General features: G+C 42.5%; 1 protein-coding gene across 1 annotated transcript in view; it reads left to right on the top strand.

The window, feature by feature from the left end:
- The first annotated feature begins 269 nt into the window (after positions 1–269).
- Positions 270–22312, top strand: part of LOC112459588 — a 336860-nt gene continuing 314817 nt past the window's right edge. The window contains exon 1 of the mRNA XM_025023767.1: positions 270–2651. The gene's annotated coding sequence lies outside the window, so the exon portion shown is untranslated. The remainder of the gene's footprint in view (positions 2652–22312) is intronic.

Here is a 22312-nt window from a genome sequence, read left to right as displayed (position 1 = left end):
TCTCGCGCGAATTCTCGCCTCGCGACGTGGAGAAGAGAGCACACAATTAATGCCGTCGGTCCGGCTTTCGAACTCGCGGCTGCGCGCACAGCACTCCTGCTTCGTCCTCTCTCTCGCTCTCGCTCTCTTTTGCCCTCTCGCCCTCTCGTCCTCTAGCCCTCCACCTCTTTCGCGCACCTACACCCCGCCGGGCCTCCGCCACCCTCTCACATCGGCGGGGGTGGCTCTCGTTGCCGCGGTCCCGAGCCTCTCAGTCGCGCCGAGAGCCCGCTTCGTTGCGGGGTGACCTCTCTTCTACCTCGGCGAAGGTGTCTCCTCCGCGCCGGGTCCTCCTCTCGGAGTTCGTCGTCGGGTGCTCGCGCGAGCGGACGGCCATTCGGACCGCGAATTCGACGTCCGCGCACGAGAATTGAATAACTGCAGCGACAACGTTTACCAAGAGCCACGCATTCATGGTTGAGCAAATCTTGGGTGATTGCTCTACGATCCTTTCCTTTGGAGGATCTCGCCGCTCTTCAAGTCTTCAAGGCTCCATTGAAAATCTTCATCGGTAATCTGCAAATCCTGCGAGGAACATCGAGAGACGTAACGAGAGCTTGGAATCGATCCGCTGAGACATTCCCGGGGCTCGAGTTCATTAAAGTTGATTAAAGCTGGCTCGGTGTCGATGAAGACGAATGAGGCATGTTTACATTCACCGTATGCGAGACTCAATCGGGAGGAAACGTATGCACACGTGAAGATTGATACGTAGCTTGGGTTAGATCGCGTAACCCGAAGATCAAAACGTAGAAACATAGACGCCGTGAAGAATTTAATATTTCGCGTAGATACTCCACAAAGAATTTGCCCTTTGAATGCTTTCGACATTTTATACAGAAACGTAAACGTCATGAAGAATTTGTATTCGAGAACTTGACGTTCCGTGTAACGAAACAGGCGCCGGAAAGAGCGCGCGATGCAAGAGCTCGACGTTTTCCCTTAGCGACATGGCGAGCAGCGTGAAGTGTATTTTAAAGATTTAAGATTTTCTGCGCGATCTGCTTCGAAAGGTACCTATACATCTAATACATCGTTCTGTTCCGCATCGCGCGCGCCGAAAACTATCTCGTCACGAAGAGTGCCTAATCGTCTATCGTAGTTCGCGTTCAGACAATGTGAAAGTTCTTTAAAGACGACGATGATGATGACAACGCCAATCATCGCGCACTCGTTACGGTCAATCGCGACTCACGTCAGTGATCTCTCACGGAGCGGCTCACAAGGCGCATAATCCTCGTGTGCTCTTCGAAACGAGTCTGGATCGGAGAGAAAGGGAGTGACCGATCGATCGCCGTAATAAGGGAGCTTTCTGTAGAGGCGACGGCTTGAAGCACGCCCATCGTGCCGGAAAAAGGGCGCCTCTCGCGAAGAAAAGTGGACGACGACCCTCGTCCCCGCGAACGATCCTCTCGGGAGAGGGCATCGAGGCGCGTAAGAAGCCTCGTGAAGAACCGTTCTCGAGACAAACCGAGCCCTTTTCATCTGAGAAAATCACGGGCGGACTCGACGTCGAGTCCTCTCGATTGCTGCGACCCCGAGGAAGCGCGCGAGGACCTTGCAGGATTAATCCGGCGACGGGAGCGTTGTGGATCGTTTAATATCTTGGACCTGGAACGGCTTTGTTGTACTTCGTCCCTTGTCGACGTGGTGGTCCTCGACGTGAAGTCTTCGTAATTCTTCGCTTATGTCGACGACGTGGTGGTCCCTATTCTATCGTGTATCATCGTCTCGATCGTTACTGGAGCCGCATACGAGATACCTCGAAGCCCATAATTAAGGATACAATTAATGGCCCGCCAATTAAATATAATTAACTCGATGGTTAGAACGCGGTGGCCACTGTCTGCCAATTAGCGCGTTAGCGCCTTATCGATCATCGGCCGCCTCGCGGCGCGCTTCGATTCGCCGATCGAGACAATAAGATCGATCGTAAGTGATCGCGGTCAACGGGTGTGCAAGGCCAGACAGGAATGAAGAGGGAGAGAAGATAGTCTGAGCGAGTAAGAGAGCGATAATTTGAGCGAATGGAAACATCCGCTCGGTGAGAAGTTAGAGAATCGAGATAACGCGTTAACGAGGTACGATTAACGACCTCTTGAGGTCGATAAACGTGTCGTTGCCTTCAGCGAACTCGAGCGATTCTCGGGAACGCTTTTCCACGTGACCGCTTCCGGTAAAAAGAGTTGTTCCTGAAGTCGACTTTTATAGCAATATACATGAATCGCGTGAAGAGGATGAAGCTCGTCAAGAATACCTAGAAACATAAGAATAGTTCCTCGAGCTGCGTCCGTCACCGTCAACGCGTTGAATCAGTTTACCGAAAGGCATCATTGGATAAATTGGATAGGCTTTCTGGACAGATATTTTTTTGCAAGATCGATTCGTTCCGCACGACAGTAATCCTCGTCGGACAATCTTCTTACCAATCTTTTACTGCCAGCGTTTGGAAGTTGAAGATGCGATTTTGCGTGGCCTAAAGTCCATCGAGTCGAAAGTCATCGGGACTCTGGCAAGGCGAACTAGCGAGGAAAACGTCGCGAACGGAAGGAGGAACGGAGAATGCCGGCAGGGTGCACGTGACAAACGGGGCTTCCCTCCAGATTCGCACGGTGAGTCTCTCTCTTCTGTCTTCCTAGATTGTACGTAGTTTTGAGCATGGATTGCTCGAAAAATGGAATGGATTTCGCGAGTTTCTGTGCGTGAGTAGCTCGTCACGGCGATGCAGAAATTTCCCCATATGTGCCCGCGCGCACGAGATTCATCTCCGCACACTTCCGTTCAAAGGTATTTTCAGCGGCGTGAAAGCTTCCCCAGGTGGGGTTTGTATTCACGTGTGTGTTGACACGCTTACGCGAGACAGAGGTGATTGAGGTTCCTGGGTGAAGCGGAGAGTAATTAACGCTGCAACGCATAACGAGGCGCGTCTAAGTCGCGGTTCGAGCTGCACGCTATTGACGCAAATAACGATCCAAATTAATTTCGTACGTGTACAGAGCCGAGCGCGTGTCAGCACGGTTGCGGTGAAGCGTTGCTTAGAGCTCGCTTCGCGCAGAAGTAAATCTCTTTTTCTTTGCGCTGTATTATGGTGCAGAAGTGTAATCTTATAAGAGGCAATGAATACAATCAAGCTCGTTTAATTTCCCGTGTCTTTCATTTATAAACGTTCAAAGTGGAATATCCGACATATAACGAAATGAATCTTGTTCCGTTTAATGAATACCCGCCGATGTTTTGCGATGCATTTTGATATATATATATTTTTGAAGTTAGCTCGAGGTAAGAACGGAGCTGGGCGCAATGCAGGCGGGACTATCGATCTCGCACGCAGTGCCGATTAATTATTTCAACGACGATATAAGCCCGCAGCAGCTCGTAGGAAGGCACTCGACTGTCCCTCGGGGGACACCACGGCGGAAGCGTATAGTACCTACCTCGTAAGGCTCGGCTTTCGCGTGGTTCGTAAAGCCGTGCTACGAACTGGGGGCTATGTACCACGAAGGTTCAGATTCTACGACGGAGGCAATTTCGCCGCACCTGCGTCCGCGAGGGCAAGTCGACCGCGATATTAAGGGTCCCGTGTCCTCGCTCATTACGCCACCTGAGAAAACCGCATCGTACGTTCCGGCTTATCTCCATTAGGCGAACGGGAATTACTCGGGTCGAACCGCGTTGCACGAGCGTTCGTCCACATAACTCGCTTACAGGTTTACACATACGCTCCTCCGTATATTCTCCTCATTGAAACCGCTTAAACCTGCATCTTATTCCGCGCTCGTCACTCTAAGGCGATATCTGAACCTTCGAATCGTTCGAAAGTAAAATGTATAATCAGATGTCTTTATAGAAAACATCACGATAAACTGCTTTCATTTATATCTAGATAATGATGGAAGAATAATATTATTTCTTTGTAAAAATGTATATACAGTTATACATTAATATATGCCATAATAATTTTATCAAAGAAAAAGAAGATACAAATGCGATACATTGGATATCACATATGTATTGCCACGAAGAGTTCTGTAGGGGAATGTATATTTTAGAAAATTCGTATTATAGGAACCATTAATTTAAAGACTCTAATCTGAGAATTAGTTATTAGCACTAAAATTAAGATTATAAGTAACTGTGTGTTGAATGTAAAATTATTTCGGTTCCATGATCGAGTTTTACCACATGGTTATATGTTTTCTGCGGCATCGCGTCCCGACCTGAATAAAAGAAAAAAGTTATCGAACGGCAGCGGGCACGGTGTCCTAAAAAACGCTTCTTCTTAACGAGCGGGATCAGCGACAAAGTTCTGAATTATGTTCCAACTTCTGGAGTCGGTCGATCTACGTCGCACTTTACTTCACGTTCTGATCGTATTGCATAATGATGACCGCGCTGGCTAAGGAAGCGTCGTAACTTCGACTGATACAAAACGGTAGGAATCCTCTGATTAAGGACTCTTTTGTACCGACAGGATATCGATGGTCGTTCGCTCACGGCGACGAGCGAACGATTATGGTGACGAATCACTTTATTTTCGGTTCGAGTCTAACATGGAGACGATCGAAACGAAGAGATGATCTATAGACTGATTTGTCTCTACGAGGTTACCTAAACGTGTCATTTATCGGCAGTTTTATCAATAACTAAACCTAATTAAGACACAAATATGCAAGTATTTATTAATAAAATAATTATTTCTAAATATGTGGAAATTTGATTAACAAATGTCATCGAATTTTCTGATATTTTAATATTGTTACATAAAATTAATTAAAATTTTATGTTACAAAAGTTCTATTCTGTCGACGTTGTTTTAATGAAATTCCATTGTATTGCAGATCAAACATTAAGAATTTTTATCTCTTTTTTCACAGGCATCATTGATTGTAGAATTAATTAACTTCGGTTTCAGATTTTTATTACTCTAATAGGCGTTTTTCCTCAGATCGAGTTTAGCGAAAATTCTTCTTGTAACAAAACGATCTTATTACGTTTGATTTGCTTTACTTGTCGTGTTATCTTTCAATCGACGTAATATTAGACTTATTTATTACTTTTATTCACTTTTTAATTAAATAATAATTCACCAAATAATGATGAAAATAAATGGCCAATTATATTGTCTAATAATCCGGTAAAAGCAATACTTCAAGAGGAACACTCGAGCACTCTCGCTATAAATTCTTGTAAAAAGCGAACTTGAATAATAAAATTCCCCGGCTCGACGATAACTTCGCGTTTACATAAAACTTGCCCAAGCAAACAACAGCGTGGAATTTTTAATTTATTGAGCAAACGCGTACCGTGAGACTTTTAGTCGTCCATGTTCAGCGAATTGTAGCGTAGCCGACAAAATTCTATACGTCGGCGTTAAAAATTGGAGCGTATTACTACGCGCATCCCGGCCATCACATTTTCGTTTATCCGGTGGCCAGATAAGCGTGAAAGAAAATTAACATGTCGATCTCTCATTAACGCCATCCATAATCGATACTTGGAGTACGGTCGTCGTTGCCGACATCGAAAATAAATACGCGCGTCGCCCCGCGTCTCGAAATGAGCGGTGTCGTAATCGAAAAGTGTTCGTACGACAGGCAGGAAATAATAAGTCTTCTCAAACAGTCCTGTTTACAAGCTTTTTTACGCGGCAATCGGATTTCTCGGGACACTGCCGCATGTCTAACTTCTTGCGGTACTTTCCGCCCGGCATTTCGTTAGCGTCCAGAAATCGAGGGGAGCTTAACATAAGAAACGGATAATCTTCTTTAGTTACTATGTAAACGCAGATTTATATATGTATATTTTTAATTTATTTTTTCTTGATATTTTCCATGCTGTTTTGAAGACATTAACCTTAATTTGTGAGTGCAGAATAAATCAAGTAAAACCATTCATAAAGAACCACAAACTCTTGTTAATTTTAGAATCAAATTTATTTTTTCACACAGATTATTTTATAAACTTAGCGCAGTAACATATATACGTATGCTGAGAGACGACAGCGTCATTAATCTGTCTCGCGTTAATCATGGAGCTTATTTATCTTTCGTATATTTTTTCGATACACTTATATATTTTCAGCGTATTCAGATAGGCGAACGCATTTTTCAATCCTGTGTAATGATTTCAACAAAAAAAAAACAAATAAAACTAGAAAGTACAATAATACAGTTTGTTTATTGGCGAACATATTGGCGTTAATCCGCATCAGTGGATTTATAAATAATATTCGCAAGAATGCTCGTATCTGTATAAAATGCGAGCTCCCATCGTCTCGGATACCATGAGGAGAGCCGACAGTTTTATTCTCTCATCAGGATTATCTTTTATGTATTTAACGACACGGACACGCATATGAAGATACAGTCGGGAGATGCGTGGGAGGCAGCGCCTTTAATCCGCCACGCGTTAATCACCCGTAAATCACCGGAGCTTATTTTTCCTCCGTCTGTTCTTTCGACGTAGACTCCAATGGCAATGGCGTGCTGGTCCACGCCCGCCGAGCGCCGCGCGTAAATCGTTCCCGGACGAGTTCATGCAATCCGTGAAATAGGAGGTTGGACCGCGCGCGGTCGGAAACCGCGAGCGCGGAGGGTTGGCCTCTCGCGGTTAAAGACCGCGCGTTAATCCAGTCGCTAAGTATTATTTAGTGTCAGCAACCGGTGACAAGTCGATCTAATTTATATCCCGGCCAGACGGAGGCGCCCTGCGCGCTCGCAGAAATACACGCAGAGATCTACGTTCGGCGAGCCGGGCGTTTACGACTCGCCCTGGATGCTCTGGAGACATTCCAATTTGCGACCAGCGACGGCAGGGCGAATACACCGGCATTTGCGATTCCGGTTCAAATAGATTGTGTTATATGTGAATGTGCCGAATAAATTCACGACACAAAATTCTCAATGCGAAATTTTTGGTGTTCAAAATTTCTCGATAATTCTGAAATATCCGAGTATTTTTCACTCTGCATGAACGAACATTGTACATATCGTTATAAAATTTAATACCATCAACTCTTAACTCTGTATAATTATAGATTGAAAGATTTTTAAAATAATCTCGTTACATTGACGATCGTCCTGTCGTAAATTTTGGAATGGCTCTTCACGTGAAGTATACGTGAACATCTGAAAATCTAGATTAGAATGCCGGAATAATGAATCATCCAGAGAGATACGTTATATTTCTCCGAATATATATCGCTACAACCACCGAATTTATGCATCGACTCGATTCCGGCCGTTAATATTGTCCACGATTTATCGCGCATTGCGAATGGCGACGACGCCAATGTTCGCAGCTCGCACTTGGCATCGGATAAATTCTGCATTTACACTTGCGTATCGCGAGGCAGCTTCTCGCGAAGAAAGGAGAACGGCAAACAGATCGGCTCTTTCGCGGTAATTACGAACAGGATTATCGAACGACGCGTCGCAGCCTGGGTCGACGCCAAAATGACTGAGATTTTCGCGAAAACAACGATGAGGGTGACTAACGATTATTACATATTTATCGCTCGTTATAGCGAGCTACATGTAAACACATGAGAGAGTTTGCGCGCGTTTAATTAGCTCAGTACAAATGACACGACTATTACGTTTATAATAACGTGCATTACGAGATAATACAAATAATTACTTGCGCTCGTTAACCCGCACTTCCGCCTCACCGATAAACTACTAGTAACAAACACCTTTCTACCTTTATCTCGGATAATGGAAGTCTCCCGGGCGTATAACATTAAATTCAATTCTGAATGTAGCTAATCTATTTTTATAAATAGTAAAACAATTTCCATGTTTTGTACATTAAATATTATAGTTTATATTTAATAATATAATTTGTAATCGTAAAGAACGGCAGTCCCGGCTAATTACATAAATATAACAAATAAAATTCTTATTTAGGTTTAATTTTTACGAGAGCTATTATTGCATTTTTATATAGAGATATTCAACTCAAGATATCTCTAACTTGAGATTGCTTTACATGCTTTACACAAAAATCGTAAAGTCACACAATTCACGTTATTCGCGGATATATATAATCAGATTCGTATATAAACATGTCGGTCGGATTCTAGGATTATTACACGGATCCCTATCCGCTTTAACGCATTTTACCCTTTCAACTAGCTCACTCTCGAGCCGTTGCGGCCAAACTCCCGCACAAGAGTTGCCTTGGTACCGACAGGCGAGCTTCGATGGAGATTTCCTCGTGTTGCGGCTCTAGTGCGTGTCTGCTCGTCTCTCACTCGACTCCCGTTTTGTTTGCGCAACGCGGTTACTCGAGGGGACCACCGAGGGTTCAACACTGCGACACCAATCTCTCGGCCTCTCCATGGAAAGAACAATCTCTGTAAGGCAAAGATCGAGGGACGCAGGTTAGATGGGCTGATCTATAATCTACATGCGAAGCCTTATGTAATTTCGTGAAAACACTTGTTAGTTTCATAAACTATGTGCACTGTGCAAGCATTTTTTATTTTGCTAATAACATTTCAAGCGAATATATAATATACGCACTTTTGGAATTATGTGATATGAGGATCATGTCATGTGTCATGAAGCAAGTGAATGATTTATATGTACTTAAATCACGCGATATATCATCAAATACTTTTACAATATTGAACATCAATAGTGTTATCATTAGTAATATAAAAAAATATTGGATCCGAGAAATCGCACCGTCCGTCCCTGCGCGCGGAGAAAAGAAGAGAGAAAGAGTCAGGCTCAGCCTCCGCAATCAAACAACGATCTACGCCCCTTAATGACCGAGTGACTGTTGTTGCTCCTTGATTCGTTTCGCGGGGTGTGGTGGTTCGTTCGTGTTGCGTGGGGTTGAAACAGCTGCGAGTGACACCCCCTATGTTGTATTCTGTGTCGCGGTGTTGCTTCCCACCTCTTCTCTCTTTCTCTTTCCGTCTCACGGCCTATCGTGCTCTCGTCGCTCTCCTCTCTTTGTCTCTCTTTCTGTGTTTTGCTCCCGACAGCCCTATACATAATTACCGAGTCTACCACTCGCGTCTGCGAAATTTGCATTATCGAGCCGCCTCTCGTGCGACGGGCGGGGCCGAAATCCTGCAACGCGATTATTAAGGAATCAATCACACTCACGCAGGATCTCCTCGTTGACCGGGAGGACTCGTCGCGCGAGTATAACGTCATCGTCCCGATTCCCATTGTGTCTGCTAATAGGATTTCAGGCTGTTTCAGCCGGTTACTTCGCCGACGTTATTTCAAGGGATTGAGTAGCGAGCCGCGCCCAGGATTTCGGAGGCAGGAGAGATTATCCGCGGAAAATTCGGAGCATTTCCTTTTGAACTTGTGAGTCGTGCTAAAATTTATTCAGTCTTCTTATACATACACGGTTAAATATAAGTTTTACATACAATTAAGTCATCCGACGTGACAAGCGATCGACGCATTCTTTGATCTACTTGCTCAATGCTTCTTACTACTTCTTTCTTTATTGTAATTATGTCGATACACTGATTATTTTAACAATTGAACAAACTGTTTTTTAAATTAAAAATTGACCTTTTAGACTATATAATTGCATATATATTATATAATTTATCACTATTTGTCCGGCAAAAAAAATTATATTGTATGTGCAATGTAAATATGTACAATGTAAATATAAATTTAAATCGATTAAATCAAACTTATTATAATATTCATAAGTTATAGAAAATAATTCTCGGCACACGCGCTTTGTCGCGTATCGGCCCGCGTAGCTTGTATCGTTTCTCATAAAGAAACCATTTTCGACTTCCCCGTGAAGCAGGTTCATTCTCCTCCTAGAACCATTGAATGTTTCTTTATTTATAAGTGTCCGCTGTTGCCTCTCAATATGTAACCATTAAGCGGGAATAAAGGCGGAAACTAGATTCCCGCGCGACACTCTCTTTCCAGCGTGGCAATACATACTGGCTGCTCCGCACACAACAAACGGAACTTTCAGATGGATCCTCTGGACGGAGCGTTATTTATTTTACGCTTTTTCCGGCGACCGATACTAATGCTCGAGAATCGAACCGCGGAGCGAGGAGGCGTTTGTTCGCGCGACGGGACGTTGATCTTTTATCTTCCTACCCAGGAGTTATATACGCAGCATTTATTGTTATATTATTTCAATAGATTTGAATAAGCTGCAGTTTTTTGTTTTGCGAAACGCGGTCGGCGATAATACCGTATAATTATAATTACTTTGCTCTTCAATAACAACAGCGAGTTTTGTCGTTGGAGCTTTTACGCGGACAACACAACTGCATTCCGACCGTGACTTTCCGAATTTTTCTGTATTTATGAATTCTTTTGCGAGTTTTGCAGCTTCGTTTATTTTTCTAACCCGTCAGCTTTCTCTCAAGCGGAAAAAACCGGTCATTCACGTCACTCTACATTTTTTCAACTTTCCGAGCTCCACTGCGACGTGCACTATGCATATGCACACGGCATATCTCGGTGCGTAGATAAAATCGAATTAAAAGAATAATAATAACGCATTCTGCCTTCATTTACGGACATTGTACGCAGGAGAGAACCCGGCATCTGTCGCTCTATGCTCTATGGGGGGGCTCTCCGCGGTGCATGTTCCACGGCGGTGCTCACGTATACCCTTCTCTCGTACCCCGCGACCCTCCCTTTTCGATCCACGCCCACGTGGTGGAAACCGCGCGTGCCGTAAGGGCGGCTCGAACGAAATGAAACTGATATGTATGTAAATCACCCGTATCTCTATGTATGAGAGATGGAACGTTGCGTATCCGCGCGCAAAACGTTACGTATCGCCGTGGCTCGTGTATCACGACCTCGCGACTTTGTTCGTCCGTAAACAGGCGAACTGTCGCGGCTAACGTGAATTTACACAACCGCTTCGTGTCAATGATCGCGAACGAAAAATGTACGTCTTCTGCTTCTTTGAGCTAGAGAATTCTCTGTTTGATGCGGGTCGCTTTATGTTCGCAGAAACGCGCGATAATTTTTACGTAAGGTACGTCACCGCTTCCTGTGGATGTTTTGCAAATTCAACATAACGAATGAAAGATACGGGAGAGTGAACGTATACCGCAGTCGCATCGCAATTCAATACGATCGGCGTGGCGCGGCGCGGCGCGCCGATGCTGGCATTCGCGGAATTACTGGCGGTTATTATCCAAGTCGCGATTGTCGTTGTTATTAATCAGTTGTTAACGCTTCCCGATTCGTGTATCGCAATTTATGCCGAATACCTTGCGTGCGCGCCTATACGAGAGCGCCGACGCGTTCAGCAAAAGCGAGTATGATGAAAGGCGAACGTACAGATTGCAGAACGACATAAATTTTGTACAGAGATTAAAATCAATCTAGATAATAGGATTGTAACACAATGCACTCGTGTCCAATGCTCTGATATATTAATATGCGTTATTAAAATCTGGAGACTTTCGAAATTGCGAAACGCGAATATATTTCGACGTTTGCCGTTTATGATTATGGTTTCTGGAATTTCTGTGGGATGCCTGTGGATTCGCCGGCCAATTTATATTTAACGATGCATCTCGCAGCACAAGAGCTCATTCATTCGATGCACTCGCATTCGATTTGTCCACGACGATCACCAAGTGCCAATGGGTATCACGTCACCTTTATTTATTTTTGTTTAGTTTACGATAAGACGCTCTGTGCAAACATCGAGGTTTTCTGAGACCGATTGTCCCACGTTATCTAACCATACACTCGGGGTGTCGACTGGCCGATCGGATCTCAGCTGCAACAACTGCCATTTGTTCCTGGTAGTCGAACGTGTTATCGAATCGTCTCGCATGGTCGCACAGTCTTCGTTATCGTAATGCAAACGCGCGTGGCGATACGTGATCGTCAGAGGTGTAACGTTGTTGTCGTTGCAACGACGCTAATCGTCATTCTCGCTGGGCTGACACGAGCTCGCACACGCAGCGCGCTATCGATTACATGTGACGTACTCGACGGCTGGACGCTTCGACTTCTTCAATATCGTCACGTAAATATGTGCATATCTCGTAAGAATTGAAGTATAACAAAGTACGCAGGGCACGAACGTCCACGAGATCTTGCCTTAAATGTCGAGATATCAATAGCTTTTAAAGTATAATAAGTATCGATAACAAAAAAACGCGATATTTCAGTTTTTCTTCAAAGACATAGAGGTGACTCGATAGGCCCGAAAGTCTGTTAGTTTCAATTACTGATCCACTTTGTATGAACAGTCAGATTTTTCTGTCAAAAGGAAAATAATTGGCACCGTGGGAGATGTTGATCGCAATAAATAGGGAATTTCGTTGTATAAACAACTTCTCTCCGGATTTCTAGAATAAAATGAGATCGGCGTATCCCCGGGGTTTTCCTATGCCGCCAGCCGCTATTTTCTCACTTACAAGCGCCGACTTGCCACTCACTGAAATTACTTTCGCGCAATCGAATCCGACTTCGTGCCGCGATGATGCTGTCGCGCCGCGAGGGTCGAGACAACTGGCTCTTCAGAAACGCCCTACGACACACTCGACGCGAAACGAGATTAACCCTACAAATAGCACAAGCCCAGTTCGAGGAGTAAGTAAAATTTTCCCCATGGCATGTTTCGTGGTAACTTCGTTTACTTTGCTTTTACGTCAACATTTTGACAAATAATTTCTAATTAGTCAATATATTTAAAATCGTGCCGCGATAATAAATCGCCAAACTTTGCGATTATTCTTAATAATTTTCAAGCCGTTAAAAAAGTGAGATGCTTCACCGATATCATTGCTTTTTATTACGGAAGAAAAGCTGTTTTCCTCTCTTTCTCTATTGCCTCGTTGCGTCGTCTGGCAAACAGCTTGAATAAACGCCCGTGATTGGATCGGATGTGTGCGCATCTGGCTACTAAATAAGGGGTGGGTTCCGATTTTTTCATCGACTGCACGAGCTAGAGATCAACTTTTCAACCCCCGCGAATCTCGAACCTCGCAAGCGCGCTCTTCGTACGTAAATTCAGTCAGCCACCCACGATTCTCTTGCGGCTTCGCTCTTTCGTCCCCTTCTTTCTTTCAAATTGATTTCCATCATAGGATACAATGACGTTATGTTATAGCAACCACTTTTCTTTTCATGGATTCGATACTAGCGAGTTTTTAGAGAAAAATTATTTAGAGATAATATATCTCCGAGACGTGTAACATCTAACTTGATCTAAAAACCGCCATCCCCTCTCTCCTTTAGATGTAAGTAAAAGTTTTCAAGATTCGAGATAATACAAGGCGTTTTGTAACGTTTGCAGAAAATTTCAGGAATGTTCCTCGCAAACTTCTAGTTAACTTTCCTCCTCTACGAAAATCTTAACCGAATTATAATTACAAAGTTATATAGAACTGTAAATTAAGGGCTCTCTGTCTCTTTCCCTCCCTCCCTCTCTCTCTCTCTCTCTCTCTCTCTCTCTCTCTTTCTCTCTCTCTCCCTCTCTCTCTTTCTCTTTCTTGAGGTAGACAAACTTTGGGAATGCAAATATACAGCAAAATCTTATCCTGCAGTTAATTTCAAGTGGCCTTTATCTTAAAAGCATAACGTAGAACTTAGTTACCATGATATAGAACGTTTAACGTTTGTATAAAATAACATGTAATTGAATTTCTGTCTTTAATGTTCCTAAATTTGCATTCAGAAAAAGTAAAGTTTGACCACAGAAGTTTAAATCCACTATTTTATAAAATTATAAGAACGACTAAATATATAAGTATAAGAATATCTAATTAATTTTCTACATACTATTACTAACGAATATCTTTCTATTTACTACATAAAATTTTCCATTGTAAATTGAAGTATAATTTTCTTTCATTGATTATAACTTATCACTTAAAATCTTAATCGACATTCTGTAGACAATTCCATTCTCTCGTTAAAGCTTTCTTAAAGAGAAATATCACGATTAATCAATACAACACTGGATTTTCCATCTTTGCAATCATCCCCTAAGTTTAGGAACGCGCGTTCCCCATTTCTTCTACTTCTGTTGCGGCGGAAAAAGCGAGCAATCTTTGGTGGAAAACAACATGCCGAATAATATATTGGCAGTGGGCTAAGTTTACGAGAAAGTGAGCAAGGGCGAGACCATGCCGTTATCTATCACCCCAAACACGCCAATCGCTTACAAGATGTGTTACAGGTTTATCCAAATCTAAACCTGCGGAATAATTAAGTAACAACAGTACATAACGACCAGTACATCTTACTAATAATGTGAGTGCTACAAAAAGCCCGATATTGTATAACACTACAACATTTTAAAAATGTCTTTGTTCTCTGATTATATTTCTGAATGTTCTTAATCAAATCTTGGTAATTTATAAATATTTATAGCGTTGAAGAATTTTTTGACGCGGCTTATTACTTTATAGCAATAAAGCTTATTATTATAAGCAATAATTTAATGATGAGACTTTATTTTAATCTTTCTCTTCGAGCAATTTCGTCGTGCTGGTCATAAAAGCAGTTGACAGAAAAGAAAAGGTCTTAATGTTACGTCAAATAAAGGAAAGCGTTATCGCACGTTAGCGTTAAGACGTTGCCATGACAAGATCGCTACGAAAGCGGTTTTCTGAGTCGCGGATTCGTGCCGCGAGAAGTGTAAATCACATTGTCGTCGTCGTTGCACATGACGACAGACGAGAAGATTTTTCATCCGGCATTTCGTAAAGCCGTTAGTAGATCGCCGCTAACGCGAGCATCACACTCGCTTTATCGCCGGCACGTGATTCTTTTGGAAACGGCCTGTAACCGAACATTTGCCACCAGGTCAATGTAGCACGCGTGAACTTATTTACTGTAAGTAAGTCAGAATTACGAAAGAGAGTGAGTACGGGGACGTAAAAGTTTTCTACAATCGCTCGCTACCGAAAGCAATAAATTATGAACCTTGACTTAAAGTTTCGTGGATTCAGTTCTCGTTGTTTTTCCATTATTTGCTTAGGAACTCTAAAGTAATTTTTTAACATGTTGCGGCTCTATCCTTCCAACGACAAGATAAACTCATTACAATATTTTACATTGTTGCCCCACGTATAATTTCTGCTCTATCTAATCCTCCTTTGTCAGGGCAAACGGAGATTCGTATCCAGCTAGAGAGAATGAAGAGGGAGAGAGAAAGGGAGAAAGAAAAATCGTGAACGGTGGAGACCCTCCTCGTTCTCGCCTCCGTTTTCTCGGGGGACCGGAAGGTGCGGGGCCGAGAGATATCGCAACAGAACTAATCAACGCGTGGCGGGGGGGCGATTTCTCCGTCGTTCGCCCTCGCTCCTCCCCACCAGCCCACCGGGGATAAAAAATAGTTCCACGCGATAATATCGCTCGGCGAGAAGATAAAATCCGTTTCCCTCCTCCCCTGGAACGGCTTTGCCATTCCCGGGAGGGTCTCGCCGCGTTTTAATCTTGAATTTAAAAATGTTACCGAAGCGCTTCCACTATCCTCCGTGCGAAATCGAACACTGAGACACACTGTCACGATTCGGCACGGTATAATAACGCGGTAGAATAACGTTTCTTATACCCCGTCGCCGTCGCGCTTTGGGATTTAAAGCAGCTTTCGACGAGAAAAGCAGCCCCTCCAAATGGGGAGCAAACGTCAGGTGAAGCTGCGTGATAAGACTGCGAGACTAATACGGAGGGATTTTAAGATGGGAAATAATAATAATAACCTTATTGAATGCGTACAAATATATGTGCATAGTCTAATAAAAGAGATACAAAGAATAATGCACAGAAAAAGCAATGATATGGTAATAATGCGTGATCCAGAGTCTTGTAACTGAATGTGGAACCGATGTTGAAAGATTACTTTAGAGTCCCTAAGCAAATAATCGAAAAACACCGAGAACTGAATAAAAACACATACACTTACTTTTATATTTTTAAATATATTTTGTTTTTACCGAATACAATTAAACCTCATGTATTATAGAATCTTTCTTTTTCGCGCAAAGCGTCGCAATTAACTCGATTGTCTGGGCATCGTCCCTTGCCCTGGGGAGGAGACAAATTCGTATCTTTGTAACGAGCTCATCCGGTCCGAATTAATGACCGCTGCAACTCGTTTAAGTATATATTATGCCCTTTAACATTAGCGCTTGTGTGTACGCTCACGCGAATCATCGTTACTACCGGGTAAACCGTCCGGACAAACTCTACGCTAGTCGTGCATAATTAATTCGGGGCGTGATTCGTGCGAGCGCGCACGCATTGAACCGATCGCGCGATCGATACGATCGGGATACGCCGCTCCTGGCGAACTCCTCTCTCTCTCTCTCCTTCTCTCTCCTCGGTTTGGTAGATACCGTATTCAAATCCTTCGAATAGCGACTGACGTAAACTAGGTTACGAGACTGCTGTCTAAGGTGTACTAACGTAATTAATGTATTTAGTACTTACTAATGCAGCGCATTGGTAACTAGGCGAGCGTGGCAACCGGGACGCTCCGTATTTAAGTGCATCATCACCGTCCTTCCCTGCTATCCCAGTATACATACCGTCTCTTCCTTTCGAAAGCACCAAGCTCGTCACCGGAGTAAAAAGTTAAGACTTTAGTGAATTAATGAGCGCGCCATATAGACCCACGTTAATCTATTTTACGTTGGCGAATTCTGCCTATTTTACACGGTCCCTTTGCAGAGTCACGCCATTGTGCAAATATCGTTAATATATTTTTCTAGACATACCTTCTATTAATCTTTTAATCAACAATCTTTCTAGTATCTAATTTTGCTGCTGTTTAGTGATTAAAATCACATTTATTTGTACAAAATTCTATTGTTGCTTTCAAAGTCTCTCTCTCTCTCTCTCTCTCTCTCTCTCTCTCTCTCTCTCTCTCTCTCTCTCTTTTTCCTTGCATTTTACGCGACAAAAGTTTGTTCATCGTGTTTCAAACACTCGAACAAAAATTGTTCTAATTTGCTTAGTTGAAAATTATATTCGGCGAAACTCGATCGAATCATGCGAAATAGGGGCGCTCTTCGAGCAAAATGATTTTTTTATTGGTACTCGACTGGCCGAATCAAGCGGGTCGAAAGTTTCTGTCGGGCCCACTCGACTCTCCTTAGTCATAGTTCTCACTTCGAGCCAGCCGTTCTCGCTCCCGATTCTGCGCTCGCGCCCGTGCTCCGTCATTCACACGCTAATTCGTGACTCAGCCGAGCAATTAATCAAGTTCATTCGCATCGTCCGTGGTTTTGTTCGGTTGATCGCGACCTCTGTGACTCCGTGTCGTAACCATGAATTTGTAATATTGACCTGACAACGTTCTACGAAATTCACGGTCGAAAGTTAACCGAATAACGCGCGATCGAAATTAACGCGGTACATATGTATAAAATCGTGAAATTTTCAGTATTACAATATTATGTTCGCCACGCGTTATGCATTCTTTATTACCTACAAAAAAAATATCCCGCGTTATATATAGTTCCAGTTATTACACTAACAAACATTATTCACGTGAATGCGATGAACGTTGTAATTAATATTTATTGCCGTATACAAACAAGCAGTAATTGATGCGGCAGCGAGTAATGTTAGTTATTGCAACAGATTGTTATATCCCTATTATATCATAACCACTCAAAACTTTCACCACAGTAATTCAAGAGTACAATTTATGCTACGTACGATGCAGTGCGAGCAATGCAAGCTGTAGCTAACCGCATCGCATGCGAAAGGCGAGAATGAACTCCGGCGTCAGTAAGATTGTTTTAGGGATCCCCTGGCATCAGCTGCTGTTTGTTAAACATCGCTCAAGCTGTCATCGTGGCTGCGGGTGCTCGAACACGCGTCGTATGTGCCACGCGTGCGAGAACTTGTGTGTTCCAACATCAAAGCTCATACGCCCACTGCGTAATAATGCGGTTGTCTAAATCTTATTTCGCTTTAACATTAAATGCAACTCCCGTAAGAATCATACGCGAGCTGGTCTCTCGGCACTCTCTTCACTCATGAATTCACAGATGCCAATCTTTCATTCTGCTATATAGCCATCGAAAAATGGACAGTTTTGAACGAATTAGATTAGACAAATTAAACTAGACCGATTTGAACGGATTATAGAGACGAAAAATAGACTTTTTAGTAGCAATTTTAATTTGTATTATATACGAAAACAGAACTTTAATCGTACTCAGAATAACTTAGAAAATTAAAGAATATTAATAAATATTGGAAAAATCAGATTTTTTAAAAAGAATCGCTGTATATAAAATAGATTGAATAATCCAGGAATGAAAAAAACGACCATAATCTTGTACTAAACTTGTAATTGTATTTAACACCAGATGATAGAGACTTGATTAAAAGATACTTACGAGTGCCCTTTATTTCTCGACAACATCTCTCTTCTTTTATCCGTCCCGTCCGGTGCAAACCTCTTAATCCGCGATTAAATCCGCGACAAGGACTTATCGGCGCTAATGAGACGGTAACGAGAAAAATCTCGAACTCGGGATTATCGCGATCGCCAACCGTATAATGTTATGGACTGTTACTAACGGCATGCCCTTTTTCATCGAGTCGGTCTTTTTTTATTAAGAACCCGTCGCGAGCGGGAATTACTTTTGTCCCCGTAATTGGTGCGCGAACGGATCGTAAGTTTTGTGTTATCGACAGTTACTAATGATTCCTCCGACTTCTATCCACTTACCTTTTTAACGTTGTCATTACAAATAAACTTTTTTTGCAGAGAGTACGTTTGTATCATCTGATCTGTACAATGAGGCATAATTTAATTGTGACTTTGCAAAGATTACATAAAAAAAGATACGCTTTAAATGTATATCTTTTTGTTATCTTCTCTTCTCAGTCGCGTAATATTGCATGCGGTTTATAAACGGAACATTTTTATTATTTATTATTATTCCGTATAAATGTACCGTGCCGTTTAGCTTGCGAGCGTGCCGGTTCACAACAATTTATCAATGCCTCCGTACTTTCAGCGAAGGCCACAACTAGATTATGATAATTTATCTATGATCGCAAATTCATGGATAGAATATTCTCATCGCGTCCACATGTACGGTATCCTAGGAAATGCTGCAGAATACAGAAATATGGGTCATACTCCTCCGAATATTGATATAATCGCGTCGTATATAAAGCTGACCTCACACGTTGCTATCTTTTTCCTCTTCAGGGGAATTGTCTGGGAAGTGGGCATCAACATCAGTCTCTTAGGTGACGGTGAATTCATTAATATAGCTTGATCCTAATCGCTCTGTCTGTCGTATCGCTCAGTTGGTTTAAGTATCTCGTTCGTCGCCGTTTGCGTCCGTTCCCGCCGCCGACGCGAAACGATGAATCGATGGAGCCTCCTGCGGGATCGTGAAATGTAATCGGTCGAAAAGTTCTTAACGGCCTTTCGAGACTTTAACTATCGGAGGCTGTCGTGATAGATCCGATTGGATGAAACGCCAGTAAAGTGAATAAGAAAAGAGAGAAGCCTCCGATAAGTCAATTGTGCCTTCGCTTTTTAACACGTTGAAGGCAAAAATATAGCGGTCCGTCTTATCATTCGTTATATAGATGATATGATCGTTTTCTGTCTATCAAATTGATCTCCCCACGTGTACTGATTGGCCAAAAAAATTAAAAAAAAAACACAGGACACGAGAACGAAAATGTAACACCGAAATATTTAAATTACGGATATTATTATAAGAATACAATTTTTTCGTAAAAGTATTCGATGTCTGCGGCACAGATTCCTCATTTGCAGAGAGCGGCGATCACCAAGCGCTCGTTGTTCGCGTATTAAGTAACAATGCTAACTTGGATGTCGCTCAAGAAAATACGCGTGTAAAGGGGTTCCTCCCACCTTCGAGTTGGCAACACGAGTGTCGCCCGCGGAATTCACGTCGTGTGTAACTAAAGTTAGGCTCCACCGCATCTGCCGACGTTATTTTACAAATATTTATGCCCGCGCGGCCTGATATATTTAGTCGTCGTGGCTGAATCGCGGAATGACGGCGGGCAATAATTTCCCCGCGACGCGATGGTATTTTTAGCGGGGTTCCGACTTTTTCCCAGTATCTCTCTTCGCCCGTCGTCGCCACTTACCGATTCTTCGTTTTTCGCCGCTTGGTACGCGTACGCGCGTTCGTCTCTGTCTGATATTGCGCGTCGGCTAAATAATTATGATAATTACGCCAGGCGCCGCGTCATGGTGGTAGAAATTTTAGTCCGATATGTCTGATTCTGCGCGTTATCTGTATAATTATAAATGTTTTCTGACTACGCCGTGTGAGATTCCACAAGCGAGAATCCGAATTAGTATCTGTTTATTAATTGCTATCGAGACAACGATGCGAGAGGTAGACGCGAACGAGTGACAAGTATATCATTCTGCGGTAGAACCGAGGAGCGAGCTAATCGCGAATTTAATCGAATGATCCCTCCCAGCTTAAAGAGATTAACAGAATATTTTCAATGTACTTTTTTTTTAATATTTGAGGATATTACTAAAAAATGAATTCATTGTTCTTATTCGATAAAAATGCTATTAGTAATTATAGCGAGAAGCTCACGGTATGAGATAGAGAAATGGTAATAATAATAACGAGAAAATAGATGAATCTTATTCAAATGATGACGTGAAACTGACTGACTCATTTAGCAGATTAATTGATTTCCGGGCATTCTAAGCGAGTTTCATAATTTTTTCCAAGTCTATTGATATAACTCCGCACTTAATATTGCAATTGAAATACTCGCCTCGAGGAGTTGCACGCGCCTTAAATTATTTTGCATATGTGCGACTGAATCGTGTAGTAGCTGGAGCGGCGTCACGCCGCGGGTATAGGAAAGACGTTTGCTATATCGTCGTGTCTAGCTGCAGTCGCCGCCTCCGGCCCCATCGCTTTCATCGTAGGCGTGTGTACTCATTAATAATTTATGTCTCCCAGTAACCGTTACGTGTACCGGACGTGCCGTGTCCTGGCCTTACCTACGCGAATGCCCCGGCACGCATTGGTGTACACGAATTTCAGATGAGCATTTAAGCCGAGCGCTCGTAATTCTTTACCTCCGTACTTTACCGTAGAAGAACGAACGCGGACAACGTTTGATCTGCCATTCCTTTTTACTTTTTTTTCCTTTCGCGAGGACGGATTTCGACCGAAGTTTGCATATCGCTCGCAAACTGGTCACCGTTTGCCGAATTAAGACGATGTCGTCCTGGATGTGTCGCCAAAATGATATTTGCTTAATCCTAAGTCGTCTAGGACTGAAAATTTACAGAATGTTCCACACAATACGTCTATAATTTTAACAATTATTAACTGACAAGCTTGGAGTCGATTTTCTGCCACTAAAATACATAAAACTGTCAAAGTCCAAAATTATATATATATAATAACTAAAATTATCATTTTATGAGAAATTATGTAATCATTGCATTTCATTTAACTTAATTAATTGCGTAATTAATTGCAAATTTTGTAATTTCGGCTATCTAAATGTAAGAGAAATAAATTGAATTTGTAATTAGTTGAAATTTTGATCAAGGAAAGATAAAATACGAGCGAAATTTTATCCAAGAATATATATATCTGTTTATACGTCATCTTTACTTCGAAGTGCAACATGTTCTCCTGCATTGACATCGAGGATAAATTTAAGGGGCTTCTATGCTCGTGTACATAGTTTTGCACCCTTCGCATGCATGCGCGTACTTGGCGCGACGCGCATCTACTTTAACCGACTCACACCCTCGACCCTCACGCACAAACGGCTCTTCGCACCTACCCCTTCGAGATTGTTCGAAATCCTCTTAGCTCTCGAATAACGATCGCACGTGAGTGGAAGCCATGCGTGCGCCCGATGGTCGTGCCGAGCTTCGCGAAGTCTCGAGAATCACTTTATACCGCTTAAGCCCTTTTACCGCGTCGTTGTTGCGCACTCTGCTTTTCTTTCTCCATTCACATTTATCTACGCAATTTCTCGCTACTTCGTAAATATAATTTGAAGTTTAGACATTTTTGAACATAAATAATCTCTTAACTTTATTCGACACCAAAATTCGTGATAATTAAATCTTTTTTTAATGGAAATGTTAATTTAAGAAACTTAACAGTTTGTTTTTCTTAATCGCATCAGTTTACTTGGAACGAGTAGATGGATATAAAGACAAGTAGATAGAAATAACGAAATTTTATTTTATTTATTAAAGATAGCAATCGAGTATTAACATTTGTGCATAGATGTAGGGCATGCACTTTTCTACGCTATATTTGTCAGGG

The sequence above is a fragment of the Temnothorax curvispinosus genome, unplaced genomic scaffold (genome assembly GCF_003070985.1).
Source record: "Temnothorax curvispinosus isolate PA1 unplaced genomic scaffold, ASM307098v1 QBEX01009969.1, whole genome shotgun sequence".
NCBI classification, from domain to species: Eukaryota; Metazoa; Arthropoda; class Insecta; order Hymenoptera; family Formicidae; genus Temnothorax; species Temnothorax curvispinosus.
The sequence above is the reverse complement of the archived record's forward strand: the minus strand, read 5'-3'. Positions and strand labels throughout refer to the sequence as shown.